A 15,733-nucleotide genomic window follows, 5' to 3' on the forward strand; every position below is an offset into this window, starting at 1 on the left:
CAGTTGCCTCCTCTGTCTCTATCCATGGCCCTCAGTTGCCTCCTCTGTCTCTATCCATGGCTCTCAACTGCCTCCTCTGTCTCTATCCATGGCCCTCAGCTGCCTCCTCTGTCTCTATCCATGGCCCTCAGCTGCCTCCTCTATCTCTATCCATGGCCCTCAGCTGCCTCCTCTGTCTCTATCCATGGCCCTCAGCTGCCTCCTCTGTCTCTATCCATGGCTCTCAACTGCCTCCTCTGTCTCAGCTGCCTCCTCTGTCTCTATCCATGGCCCTCAGCTGCCTCCTCTGTCTCTATCCATGGCCCTCAGCTGCCTCCTCTGTCTCTATCCATGGCCCTCAACTGCCTCCTCTGTCTCTATCCATGGCCCTCAGCTGCCTCCTCTGTCTCTATCCATGGCTCTCAACTGCCTCCTCTGTCTCTATCCATGGCCCTCAGTTGCCTCCTCTGTCTCTATCCATGGCCCTCAGTTGCCTCCTCTGTCTCTATCCATGGCTCTCAACTGCCTCCTCTGTCTCTATCCATGGCCCTCAGCTGCCTCCTCTGTCTCTATCCATGGCCCTCAGCTGCCTCCTCTGTCTCTATCCATGGCCCTCAACTGCCTCCTCTGTCTCTATCCATGGCCCTCAGCTGCCTCCTCTGTCTCTATCCATGGCCCTCAGCTGCCTCCTCTGTCTCTATCCATGGCTCTCAACTGCCTCCTCTGTCTCTATCCATGGCCCTCAGCTGCCTCCTCTGTCTCTATCCATGGCCCTCAGCTGCCTCCTCTGTCTCTATCCATGGCCCTCAGCTGCCTCCTCTATCTCTATCCATGGCCCTCAGCTGCCTCCTCTGTCTCTATCCATGGCCCTCAGCTGCCTCCTCTGTCTCTATCCATGGCCATCAGCTGCCTCCTCTGTCTCTATCCATGGCCCTCAACTGCCTCCTCTGTCTCTATCCATGGCCCTCAGCTGCCTCCTCTGTCTCTATCCATGGCTCTCAACTGCCTCCTCTGTCTCTATCCATGGCCCTCAGTTGCCTCCTCTGTCTCTATCCATGGCCCTCAGTTGCCTCCTCTGTCTCTATCCATGGCTCTCAACTGCCTCCTCTGTCTCTATCCATGGCCCTCAGCTGCCTCCTCTGTCTCTATCCATGGCCCTCAGCTGCCTCCTTTGTCTCTATCCATGGCCCTCAACTGCCTCCTCTGTCTCTATCCATGGCCCTCAGCTGCCTCCTCTGTCTCTATCCATGGCCCTCAGCTGCCTCCTCTGTCTCTATCCATGGCTCTCAACTGCCTCCTCTGTCTCTATCCATGGCCCTCAGCTGCCTCCTCTGTCTCTATCCATGGCCCTCAACTGCCTCCTCTGTCTCTATCCATGGCCCTCAGCTGCCTCCTCTGTCTCTATCCATGGCTCTCAACTGCCTCCTCTGTCTCTATCCATGGCCCTCAGCTGCCTCCTCTGTCTCTATCCATGGCCCTCAGCTGCCTCCTCTGTCTCTATCCATGGCCCTCAGCTGCCTCCTCTATCTCTATCCATGGCCCTCAGCTGCCTCCTCTGTCTCTATCCATGGCCCTCAGCTGCCTCCTCTGTCTCTATCCATGGCCATCAGCTGCCTCCTCTGTCTCTATCCATGGCCCTCAACTGCCTCCTCTGTCTCTATCCATGGCCCTCAGCTGCCTCCTCTGTCTCTATCCATGGCTCTCAACTGCCTCCTCTGTCTCTATCCATGGCCCTCAGTTGCCTCCTCTGTCTCTATCCATGGCCCTCAGTTGCCTCCTCTGTCTCTATCCATGGCTCTCAACTGCCTCCTCTGTCTCTATCCATGGCCCTCAGCTGCCTCCTCTGTCTCTATCCATGGCCCTCAGCTGCCTCCTCTGTCTCTATCCATGGCCCTCAACTGCCTCCTCTGTCTCTATCCATGGCCCTCAGCTGCCTCCTCTGTCTCTATCCATGGCCCTCAGCTGCCTCCTCTGTCTCTATCCATGGCTCTCAACTGCCTCCTCTGTCTCTATCCATGGCCCTCAGCTGCCTCCTCTGTCTCTATCCATGGCCCTCAGCTGCCTCCTCTGTCTCTATCCATGGCCCTCAGCTGCCTCCTCTATCTCTATCCATGGCCCTCAGCTGCCTCCTCTGTCTCTATCCATGGCCCTCAGCTGCCTCCTCTATCTCTATCCATGGCCCTCAGCTGCCTCCTCTGTCTCTATCCATGGCCCTCAGCTGCCTCCTCTGTCTCTATCCATGGCCCTCAGCTGCCTCCTCTATCTCTATCCATGGCCCTCAGCTGCCTCCTCTGTCTCTATCCATGGCCCTCAGCTGCCTCCTCTGTCTCTATCCATGGCCCTCAGCTGCCTCCTCTGTCTCTATCCATGGCTCTCAACTGCCTCCTCTGTCTCAGCTGCCTCCTCTGTCTCTATCCATGGCCCTCAGCTGCCTCCTCTGTCTCTATCCATGGCCCTCAGCTGCCTCCTCTGTCTCTATCCATGGCCCTCAACTGCCTCCTCTGTCTCTATCCATGGCCCTCAGCTGCCTCCTCTGTCTCTATCCATGGCTCTCAACTGCCTCCTCTGTCTCTATCCATGGCCCTCAGCTGCCTCCTCTGTCTCTATCCATGGCTCTCAACTGCCTCCTCTGTCTCTATCCATGGCCCTCAGCTGCCTCCTCTGTCTCTATCCATGGCCCTCAGCTGCCTCCTCTGTCTCTATCCATGGCCCTCAACTGCCTCCTCTGTCTCTATCCATGGCCCTCAGCTGCCTCCTCTGTCTCTATCCATGGCTCTCAGCTGCCTCCTCTGTCTCTATCCATGGATCTCAGCTGCCTCCTCTGTCTCTATCCATGGCCCTCAACTGCCTCCTCTGTCTCTATCCATGGCCCTCAGCGGCCTCCTCTATCTCTATCCATGGCTCTCAGCTGCCTTCTCTGTCTCTATCCATGGCCCTCAACTGCCTCCTCTGTCTCTATCCATGGCTCTCAACTGCCTCCTCTGTCTCTATCCATGGCCCTCAGCTGCCTCCTCTGTCTCTATCCATGGCCCTCAGCTGCCTCCTCTGTCTCTATCCATGGCTCTCAACTGCCTCCTCTGTCTCTATCCATGGCCCTCAGCTGCCTCCTCTGTCTCTATCCATGGCTCTCAACTGCCTCCTCTGTCTCTATCCATGGCCCTCAGCTGCCTCCTCTGTCTCTATCCATGGCCCTCAGCTGCCTCCTCTGTCTCTATCCATGGCCCTCAACTGCCTCCTCTGTCTCTATCCATGGCCCTCAGCTGCCTCCTCTGTCTCTATCCATGGCTCTCAGCTGCCTCCTCTGTCTCTATCCATGGATCTCAGCTGCCTCCTCTGTCTCTATCCATGGCCCTCAACTGCCTCCTCTGTCTCTATCCATGGCCCTCAGCGGCCTCCTCTATCTCTATCCATGGCTCTCAGCTGCCTTCTCTGTCTCTATCCATGGCCCTCAACTGCCTCCTCTGTCTCTATCCATGGCTCTCAACTGCCTCCTCTGTCTCTATCCATGGCCCTCAGCTGCCTCCTCTGTCTCTATCCATGGCCCTCAACTGCCTCCTCTGTCTCTATCCATGGCTCTCAACTGCCTCCTCTGTCTCTATCCATGGCCCTCAGCTGCCTCCTCTGTCTCTATCCATGGCCCTTAACTGCCTCCTCTGTCTCTATCCATGGCCCTCAGCTGCATCCTCTGTCTCTATCCATGGCCCTCAACTGCCTCCTCTGTCTCAGAAATAATGACAACACAGACAACATGGCTGCATCTCTGTCTAACTAATGATGACAACAGTCTGAAGTGACTTTCTCTCGTCTCCTCTCCTTCATCTCGATAGTCTAGTGGCTTCCTCTCCTCATCTCCTCTCCTTCATCTCGATAGTCTAGTGGCTTCCTCTCCTCATCTCCTCTCCTTCATCTCGATAGTCTAGTGGCTTCCTCTCCTCATCTCCTCTCCTTCATCTCGATAGTCTAGTGGCTTCCTCTCCTCATCTCCTCTTCTTCATCTCGATAGTCTAGTGGCTTCCTCTCCTCATCTCCTCTCCTTCATCTCGATAGTCTAGTGGCTTCCTCTCCTCATCTCCTCTCCTTCATCTCGATAGTCTAGTGGCTTCCTCTCCTCATCTCCTCTCCTTCATCTCAAAAGTTGTATAGTTTCCTCTCCTCTTAATAGTGGAAAACTGGACAAGTCAAGCGAAAATATGATGGATCCCTACCAGGAACTTGCGTTCCACTGTCCAGTTTCTTTCCCATGAGTGCAGATGAAGAAAGAGATGAGGAGATGAGGAGAATAAGTCGTTGTATTGAGATGCACCCGGGGAGACAATGAGGTCTTGTGATATTTGCTGTGTCATGATGAGGTAATCCAGTCTCTACTACAGTTTGTCTGTGTGTGTGTGTGTGTGTGTGTGTGTGTGTGTGTGTGTGTGTGTGTGTGTGTGTGTGTGTGTGTGTGTGTGTGTGTGTGTGTGTGTGTGTGTGTGTGTGTGTGTGTGTGTGTGTGTGTGTGTGTGTGTGTGTGTGTGTGTGTGTGTGTGTGTTGTCAGGCAGGATGTCACCAGAAAGGAAATAGTCCTCACAAATCAACAGGAAATAGTCCTCACACCACACGTCTCTGACGGAGCTAGACATAGCTGCATCTCACTGGCCAGGATGGAGAATCAATAACTCATTAAATACTGCAGGTCACTGACCAGGATGGAGAATCAACTCATTAAATACTGCAGGTCACTGACCAGGATGGAGAATCAACTCATTAAATACTGCAGGCCACTGACCAGGATGGAGAATCAACTCATTAAATACTGCAGGTCACTGACCAGGATGGAGAATCAACTCATTAAATACTGCAGGTCTGGGAAGTATGTCAAGTAACAGAATAAAATATGGATGGAGCCACGTCTATGTGTGCCGGCTTGGCTGTCTGTGTTTCTCAAGGTTTGTGAGGTACCCTGTATATAATACTGTAAGGGGAAGTTTCCCAGACACAGATTAAACCTAGTTCTGGACTAAGAATCATTTCTAATAGAGATTCAGTCCAGGACTTGGCTTAACCCGTGTCCGGCTAACCACCCATAGATATTGTGTACAAGGAACACTAGTTGTGTAATTATACCACAGTCAGGGCAATGATGTGAACGAACAGTTACAGGAAGTACAGGACGTCTTTATCTGTCTGGGCTCATTTGACTATGGAGAGGTGTGGTGTATTGAACTTGGGGTCATTTGACTATGGAGAGGTGTGTTGTATTGACCTTGGCTCTATTCCAAATGAGAATCTATACCCGATATAGTGCACTACTTTTGACAAGGCTATTCTCTTCTCCCCTTATCAGGAACAGGTGATGTATCCAACTACATTAGCGACAATTAACCTGTTAGAACCTGCTAGGTCTGCTTCCTAGGGTGTGACAATTTCCTCTTCTGAATGCTGCGAGGCATTTTATGAAATACATTGTCATCATCTGACCCGTGTCTCCACCCCATTACAGAACTGCCATCTATGGCAATGACTGGATTATTCCTGGCAGGTTCTGTGTCCTAACTGTAACCTGAGCCTTGGACTGTCAACCCTATATAACTCTGGGACTTACTCTTGTGTCAGATGCCTCCTCTCATTACTAACCTGTGGCCACATGACAGAGAAAGTCATTGTTGGTGTGGTGCTGGTGTGGGCCCAATGCACGGTCTGCATCCAAAATGGCATCCTATTCCCTTATAGTGCACTACTTTTGTTTTGACAAGGGCCACTTGGTAGTGCACTATATAGGGAATAAGGTGCCATTTGGGACTCAGTACCATCCGCTCCACTCTGAGAGGAAAAGGTTCCTGTTCCTGTCAGAGACCAGGCCACTCCCCCTGGTTTATTCAAACAGGACAGGTTGGTTCCTGTCAGAGACCAGGCCACTCCCCCTGGTTTATTCAAACAGGACAGGTTAATTCCTGTCAGAGACCAGGCCACTCCCCCTGGTTTATTCAAACAGGACAGGTTGGTTCCTGTCAGAGACCAGGCCACTCCCCCTGGTTTATTCAAACAGGACAGGTTCGTTCCTGTCAGAGACCAGGCCACTCCCCTGGTTTATTCAAACAGGACAGGTTGGTTCCTGTCAGAGACCAGGCCACTCCCCCTGGTTTATTCAAACAGGACAGGTTGGTTCCTGTCAGAGACCAGGCCACTCCCCCTGGTTTATTCAAACAGGACAGGTTGGTTCCTGTCAGAGACCAGGCCACTCCCCCTGGTTTATTCAAACAGGACAGGTTCGTTCCTGTCAGAGACCAGGCCACTCCCCCTGGTTTATTCAAACAGGACAGGTTGGTTCCTGTCAGAGACCAGGCCACTCCCCCTGGTTTATTCAAACAGGACAGGTTGGTTCCTGTCAGAGACCAGGCCACTCCCCCTGGTTTATTCAAACAGGACAGGTTGGTTCCTGTCAGAGACCAGGCCACTCCCCCTGGTTTATTCAAACAGGACAGGTTGGTTCCTGTCAGAGACCAGGCCACTCCCCCTGGTTTATTCAAACAGGACAGGTTCGTTCCTGTCAGAGACCAGGCCACTCCCCCTGGTTTATTCAAACAGGACAGGTTGGTTCCTGTCAGAGACCAGGCCACTCCCCCTGGTTTATTCAAACAGGACAGGTTGGTTCCTGTCAGAGACCAGGCCACTCCCCTGGTTTATTCAAACAGGACAGGTTGGTTCCTGTCAGAGACCAGGCCACTCCCCTGGTTTATTCAAACAGGACAGGTTCGTTCCTGTCAGAGACCAGGCCCCTCCCCCTGGTTTATTCAAACAGGACAGGTATGTGTAACGTCAGTGAAATAAAACACCTGATTCCTCTATTCATCCTCTGAAGTTTTTCACTCCCATCCCTCGTTCCTGTTCCATTACAGAGTGTTTGCATCATGCTGTTATACAAAAGGGCTTTTATAAGGACTTTTTCTTATAGAACTCTACACGTAACTGTCTATACTCAGTCCATATTCCTGACACATGTGCTCTCAAGGGTTGCTTCATACTGTTATGGGTTATACAAATACTGTGGGGGTTTTCTTACGGGTTCCTTTTATTGGTTCAACAAATAACACTTTGTGTACCAACACATTCTCTCAAGGGTTTACCAGTACACACCCATATAACCATGCAGACATAGAACCACGCATACCCACATAAACACAAATAGCCAAACCACATCCCCCGTGTCTACACACACACACACACACAGACACACACATGCAGACACACACACACACACACACACACACACACACAGACACACACACACAGACGTACACACACAGACACACACACACACACATGCAGACACACACACACAGACACACACACACAGACACACACGGACACCCATGCAGACACACACACACACACAGACACACACACACTGCCTAACCGGGCAGTGAAAACATGTAGAGGCCCCACAGGGTCCCATTCCTAACCTGGCAGAGAAAACATGTAGAGGCCCCCAGGGTCCCCTTCCTAACCTGGCATAGAAAACATGTAGAGGCCCCCCAGGGTCCCCTCCTAACCTGGCAGCGAAAACATGTAGAGCCCCCCCAGGGTCCCATTCCTAACCTAGCAGTAAAAACATGTAGAGGCCTCCCAGGGTCCCCTTCCTAACCTGGCATAGAAAACATGTAGAGGCCCCCCAGGGCCCCCTTCCTAACCTGGCAGTGATAACATGTAGAGGCCCCCAGGGTCCCCTTCCTAACCTAGCAGTAAAAACATGTAGAGGCCTCCCAGGGTCCCCTTCCTAACCTGGCAGTGAAAACATGTAGAGGCTGTGTGTGTGCGTGTGTGTGCGTGTGCGTGCGTGCGCGTGCGTGTGTGTGTGTGTGTGTGTGTGTGTGTGTGTGTGTGTGTGTGTGTGTGTGTGTGTGTGTGTGTGTGTGTGTGTGTGTGTGTGTGTGTGTGTGTGTGTGTGTGTGTGTGTATGTGTATGTGTGTGTGTGTGTGTGTGTGTGTGTGTCTGTGTGTGCGTGTGCGCGCGTGCGAAAACGCGCGTGCGTGTGTCTGTGTGTGTGTGTGTGTGTGCGTGTGCGTGTGCGTGTGCGTGTGCGTGTGCGTGTGTGTGTGTGTGTGTGTGTGTGTGTGTGTGTGTGTGTGTGTGTGTGTGTGTGCCTAACTGATCATCATGTTTACAAAAGAGACGGACCGTCTACTGGTTGTTATGGAAACAGTTTGGCCTGTAGTGTTTGTTCCTGTTTACTTATGAAAACACACATCAACGATGGTGGAAACAGCATTACTTACACAACTAACCTAGACCCGGAAACTAACTATTCAGGGAATTCTAGGTAATGACATCACTGAATTCTTCCACCGTGTGACTCCATCTCCCAGCATGCTCTTCACTCAGCTACAGTTCCCCGGTTGAGCTCTCTGTTTCGACAGCAGCTGTGATCGATACACATGATGTCCTCAGGCCTTCTTTATGGGGTCAGTGGATAAGAGACCACAGAAAGAGCCCTTGATAAAATACACCGTAATGTGCCAATGTGTTGTGTTGTGTTAGACTACAGCATATGCAGTCGTCTTACATTTTTTGACTAGTACCCAGTCCCAATAGCATCATCAGAGTTCCCTCTGGTCTGGCGTCACCCCAGTTCCCTCTGTCCTCTGAGTCTGACCTAATGGTTCCATAGTGTGATGGAGTGAGAGTAGTACTATGGGTATCAGCATGTCATAGATATTGATAGAGTAGTGTAGAGTCAACCTGGTCTCAAGAGCACTTCGCAATATTCTTTACGTAAATCCGAGACGCTCCGTTTAGTACGATATGTTATGTTTTGGATGGTATGTACTAATTTGTGAAAGTCCATCACCCATTTAGTATGATATGTTACGAATTACAATTCATATGTTACAATTTTACAAAACATACAATATGTTATACAATAAAATCATTTTCAAAACGCACAATAATTTACCAATTTGCCAAATGTATGATACGTTACTTAATTCTAGCTAGGTGGCTAACGTTAGCTAGCCGGCTAACGTTAGCTAGGTTAGGGGTTAGGGTTAAGATTAGGAGTTAGGTTAAAGGGTTTAAGGTTAGGGTTAGGGGAATGGTTAGCTCAGATGCTAAGTAGTTGCAAAGTATCTAAAAAGTTGTAACTAGTTGAAAAGTGACTAATTAGCTAAAATGCTAAAGTTGTCTGTGATGAGATTCAAACTCACAACCTTTTTGCGTTATATGCTCACCCCTCCATCCCTCCCAACTACTCTACTCTTGTGTTTTGCCTTAAGTAACCATACTAAACGTAACATATCATACTGATTTGAATGTCTCGGCTTTATGTTGACTATTTTACGTCTAGTCTATGAGACCAGGCTGGTAGAGTAGTAGTGGTAGTGTCAGCACGTCATAGATATTGATAGAGAGTAGAGTCAAATAGCTATAGTGCTGTGAGCCAAGAGATCCGTTTGGCAGGCGTCCGTCCATTCCTAGACAGCTCTCTCAGACCACTTACAATACTACATTAATGTGGTGATTGAAAGCGGCTGGACTGAATTACAAAGCTTGGTGATGGTGTTTACAGAGTTAGACGAAGGTCAATGAAAAGGGTCCTGAGAAGCAACGGATATGAAATTGGCACAATTTCCAAATGATGATCCAATTTTGGACAGAGGAGTACTGTTTGTGTTCTTGCCAACTCTGTTGATGTCCTTGTCAAGCCAAACACTGGCACCCAGGCTAGGTTGAGAGGTACAGATTGACTGGCACCCAGGCTAGGTTGAGAGGTACAGATTAACTGGCACCCAGGCTAGGTTGAGAGGTACAGACTGACTGGCACCCAGGCTAGGTTGAGAGGTACAGATTGACTGGCACCCAGGCTAGGTTGAGAGGTACAGATTGACTAGCACCCAGGCTAGGTTGAGAGGTACATATTGACTGGCACCCAGGCTAGGTTGAGAGGTACAGATTGACTGGCACCCAGGCTAGGTTGAGAGGTACAGACTGACTGGCATCTATAGGTGTTTCACTCATTATGTCCTTTACGTTTCCACACAGCATTCAGCTATTCACAATCTTGTGACATGCTGCCCATGATGATGTCATGACTCCACACACACACACACACACACACACACACACACACACACACACACACACACACACACACACACACACACACACACACACACACACACACACACACACACACACACACACACACACACACACACACACACACACACACACACAGACACACACAGACCCAGAGAGAGAGATGCCACTGTGTATGTTTCCTCCAAGCATCCCAGCTCTAAAAATATCTGTTAATTTACCTATTATGAGACCATAAGTGGAACAAAAATACTTTAAAATGCAGGAAATAGAAAAGGAAATGAATACATCAGTTACAGTCACTGTTGCGTCACCAACTACCAAACCGGAAACGGGCTGTCACTCTAAACGCTGCCGACACTAGGACCCTGTACTATCCCTGTAGTGGTGAGTAAGTGGGGGAGTTTCCTTTTTTTTCACTTCGCTGACGTCGCAGGTCTCATACGTGCCGGAGTGAACGTGATAGAACAGTACAAGGTGACATAGAGAGCGACCAGGACAGCATACAGACCGTTCTGAGATCCGCGAGCAGAGCATCCCTAAGGTACGGACCACTATCACTGTCATTATAGGCTGTAAAGGAAATCATTGTTGGAAGAGGGGCAGAGGGGCAACAGGATAACGATGACACGATGATTTGGTTATTATCTGTTATGGTGATGTGATGATGATGATGATGATGATGATGATGATGATGATGATGATGATGATGATGATGATGATGATGATGATGATGATGATGATGAGTGAGAAATCCTCCTCAGCTGCCACAATGGGATGTAGTTATTTTGTATGGAATTGGGAACCAACCATGCTGTTGCTGACTGTCTGGAAGGTCGGTTGAGTAACTGAGGCTATGTAATGATGGAGACTATCAAAAATATGTCATTATGACAGAGAGAAGGGATGGATGAATGAGAGATGATGAAATGATTATTTTTAGTAAATGACCTTTTAAGAATGTGTCTAGTTATATTATTTTATAAGTCGGCATCAGGGCATGTCATTTTATTATTGACCAAAAATGGTATATTATAAATCCCTTGTAATAAGTGACAGGCCATTCATTCAGCTGGGTGTGCGCTATAGTCGTGACACCGGCCACGGCATACTGGGGACCGGTTGGGGGGTGTAACAACAGGTCCCCTCTCCTCTCGGAACAGCGTGTCGCCATCAACATCATACAATTGACGATGTCTATCACAACCGCTGAGAGGCTCAAATATAAACCTGTAGCTTCGGTAAGTCTGTTTTTGGTTACACGTAGGCTTAATATATTTGACATTTTACATTTACATTTACATTTAAGTCATTTAGCAGACGCTCTTATCCAGAGCGACTTACAAATTGGATTTTACAACGGTCCAGTTACCAACGGGATAAACATGCAGGCTATGCGCCAAAACGAACGCTCAGATGGAACTTTGCGCATCATCGCAGAGTGGGGCGACTGTAGTGACGTAGCCTAGATGACAAAGCTTCGGGGAAATCTCTATACTGTAGGCCTATCTCTAGCCCAGTTCTAGGGTCCCCTGTCCCCCAACAAGCTATATGGGATGAAAAGAATATGAAGTAGTCTACCGACATCATACCAGGTCCGTGTTATGTGTCTGTGAGTTTGGAGATGCCAAACTCTATTTTGAGCGCACCATCATATTTCACTATGAACGCGCACACCTGTAATGTGCTTTTACTTTCATTTTAATCGTCATCTCGTTGGCTCTCTCACTATTTGAAGAGTCTATCTATGTGGTTCTTCTGCCTGGTGCCACATTAGAGTGGCTCAGCTGATGTAACCATACCTTGCGAGGCTGAAACCATGTATTCTCACTCCACATCTCTCAGGGACCAGTGTGTGTGTGTGTGTGTGTGTGTGTGTGTGTGTGTGTGTGTGTGTGTGTGTGTGTGTGTGTGTGTGTGTGTGTGTGTGTGTGTGTGTGTGTGTGTGTGTGTGTGTGTGTGTGTGTGTGTGTGTGTGTGTGTGTGTGTGTGTGTGTGTGTGTGTGTGTGTGTGTGTGTGTGTGTGTGTGTGTGTGTGTGTTTGGAAGTGTTTAAATATACCAGAAGTCCAAGAATAGTAGACAAATAAACATTTGACCAACTGGGTACATTTTGTTGGTCCCCACGTGGTCAAATGCTATTTCTGGGGGGTTTAGGGCTAAGGTTAGAATTAGGTTTAGAATTAGGTTTAGGGTTAGTTGTATGGTTCGGGTTAGGAGCTAGGGTTAGGTTAAGGATTAGGGTTAAGGTTATGTTTTTGGGTTAAGGTTAGGGGTTAAGGAAAATAGGATTTTGAATGGGACTGAATTGTATGTCCCCACAAGGTTAACTGCGCAATACTGTGTGTGCGTGTGTGTGTGAGAGAGAGAGAGAGAGAGAGCGAGAGAGGGAGAGAGAGCGAGAGAGAGCGAGAGAGAGAGAGAGAGAGAGCGAGAGAGGGAGAGAGAGCGAGAGAGAGAGAGAGAGAGAGAGAGAGAGAGGGGGGTAGAGAGAGAATATATCATCCATGATCCCCATAACACGTTGTTATAAATCATAGATTGGTCGATTCAGAACGCTGGTCACGTTCCAGACGCACCAACACAGGCTGACTTGCTGTACCGCGTTGCTAGGTAATTGTGCTCTACCTTATGGTCAGCGAATCCATCTCTGTCCTGTCCGGTGAATGACCCACAGACCACAGACCCTGTTAGTTTATGCACATGATCACACTTTATAAAGCAGAGACCCTAACAAGAACATAAACGTCAAACAGTGACATCGGAGGGTTCACTCATTGACGGCGGCGGGCTGAGTTTTCTGTTAAAGGAGAGTTCTGTGAAGTGATGATAATAATGATGGGAAGGTTGATGTGGTTCAATATACATATATTTTTTCCCATTAATTTTTTACTTTAACCTTTTTTTCGCCCCAATTTCGTGAAATCCAATTGTTAGTTACGATCTTGTCTCATCTCTGCAACTACCCTACCGACTCGGGAGAAGCGAAGGTCGAGAGCCATGCGTCTGAAACACAGCTCTGCCAAGCCGCACTGCTTCTCGACACACTGCTCGCTTTACTCGGAAGCCAGCAGCACCAATGTGTCGGAGGAAACATCGTCCAACTGACAACCGAAGTCAGCCAAATTTCTGACTTTGTGGCTGTGGTAACTAGTGACAACCCCTTATAGTTTTTGGCTTTCCATAACCGCTAGTGATGCGCGCACCGTATCTCTATAACACATTCGGAGCGCAGTCGACGTCTTGTCTTACACAGCTCATAGGTTTTTGGACATTCAAATAAAAACATTTGTTAATAGTGCTGTTTTTATAATACTGTATTTGCTGTAGGTTAGGTATTCAAAGGACCGTTATGCCCGCACAACATTGGCCATGTACAGTGGGCTATGGTAGCAGGTCTATTTATGAGATAGGCCTATATGTCGGGTCTTAAAGGGAAATTTCATTGTTTGGGTTCTCAGTATCAGTCTTTCTTCAAGATGGAAACAGAACTGTGTCACGGTCAATCCTTCCCTTTAAAGCTGCGCTCCAGAGAATTAATCGAACTTGGAGTTTTGGCTTTAAACTTGTCCATGTGAAGACATTCCAAGGATTTCGCGGGAAAGGAGAGCGACCCCAGACGTTTTTACAAATTCTTATTCCCATTGACGGCCTACCCCGGCCCAACCGCTGGGCCCGTTGTGTGCCGCCCTACGGGACTCTCAATCACGGAGCTAAGCAGTGTTCGTCCCTGGATGGGAGACCAGATGCTTCTGAAAGTGGTGTTGAAGGCCAGTGGGAGGCACTCTTTCCTCTTCTCTAACTGATTCGTTCTCGCGCAGGATCTGTATTAGGTTATAAGCTTTAATTGGGCTACAACAGGTGTCAGTTAGGCTATAGGCCCACTGCTAGACTAGACACACCAGACATAGATCTACTACCAACCTCTATAGACTAGACACACCAGACATAGATCTACTACCAACCTCTATAGACTAGACACACCAGACATAGATCTACTACCAACCTCTATAGACTAGACACACCAGACATAGATCTACTACCAACCTCTATAGACTAGACACACCAGACATAGATCTACTACCAACCTCTATAGACTAGACACACCAGACATAGATCTACTACCAACCTCTATAGACTAGACACACCAGACATAGATCTCATAAAGCTCATTAGTATATTAACAGTCCCACTAACAACCTATTATCGGAAAAAAATCCTGTCAAATGTTTTAAAGGATTTGGCATTGAGAATAGTTGATTAAAGTCAGCCTCAAGCATATCAGAATAGCCCCATTGTGTTTATGGAAGTTAAATCCATTGTTTCTGAGAAACTACAGCACAGATAACTCCTTCCTGTGTGTGTGTGTGTGTGTGTGTGTGTGTGTGTGTGTGTGTGTGTGTGTGTGTGTGTGTGTGTGTGTGTGTGTGTGTGTGTGTGTGTGTGTGTGTGTGTGTGTGTGTGTGTGTGTGTGTGTGTGTGTGTGTGTGTGTGTGTGCATGCGTGGCTAGCTCTCTGTAATCGATGGTGTCTTGGTCATAAATATCCCTCAGAGAATGCTTGGCCTGGGGGGGCCTGCCATGGTTGCTGATGTGTGGCGGTGTCACTAAAACCCATTGCTTTCTCCATTGCTGAAGTGAAACTGTAAATCTCCAGAGTCCATTACGGCTCTCCATGGAGCCATGGCTAGCCATTACCCGGTGTAATCAGTCAGCCTCCTGTAGCTATATTTGTAAATCTAATATATTGTGATGGTGGTGGTGAGTGTGATTATTCCAGACTGTGTGTATATGGGGGTAAGCAGAATATATTTCTGAAAGTACACACATAGCAAAGATGATTGCAATACTGTAGTGACCTCCAGGTGTGCAAGGTCACCTGGCCGGGATATGGAGAGTAAATAATGGATTGTATTTTATATTGAACTTTCAGTCTGGTTTAAATCATTGTTGCTGACCGTATTCCAACCTGCTGTTGCACAATGAATACAGACCAAGGCCAAGCCACTTCATGCAATCTGTTCATCAATATGTCATTTAATCAATATATAATTTAATCAATATATCATTTAATCAATATATAATTTAATCAATATATCATTTAATCAATATGTAATTTAATCAATATGTCATTTAATCAATATGTAATTTAATCAATATGTCATTTAATCAATATTTATAATTTAATCAATATATCATTTAATCAATATGTAATTTAATCAATATGTCATTTAATCAATATATCATTTAATCAATATGTAATTTAATCAATATGTCATTTAATCAATATGTCATTTAGTCAACAACATTTATCCATCTATAGGATCCCGAGTGTTGCAGCGGTCTAAGGCACTGCATCTCAGTGCTAGAGTCGTCACTACAGACCCTGGTTCGATTCCAGGCTGTATCACAGTGGTCTAAGGCACTGCATCTCAGTGCTAGAGTCGTCACTACAGACCCTGGTTCGATTCCAGGCTGTATCACAGCGGTCTAAGGCACTGCATCTCAGTACTAGAGGCATCACTACAGACACCCTGGTTCGATTCCAGGCTGTATCACAGTGGTCTAAGGCACTGCATCTCAGTGCTTGAGGTGTCACTACAGACCCTGGTTCGAATCCAGGCTGTATCACAGCGGTCTAAGGCACTGCATCTCAGTGCTTGAGGCGTCACTACAGGCACCC

This window comes from Oncorhynchus gorbuscha, unplaced genomic scaffold (genome assembly GCF_021184085.1).
Source record: "Oncorhynchus gorbuscha isolate QuinsamMale2020 ecotype Even-year unplaced genomic scaffold, OgorEven_v1.0 Un_scaffold_1129, whole genome shotgun sequence".
Taxonomy (NCBI): Eukaryota; Metazoa; Chordata; class Actinopteri; order Salmoniformes; family Salmonidae; genus Oncorhynchus; species Oncorhynchus gorbuscha.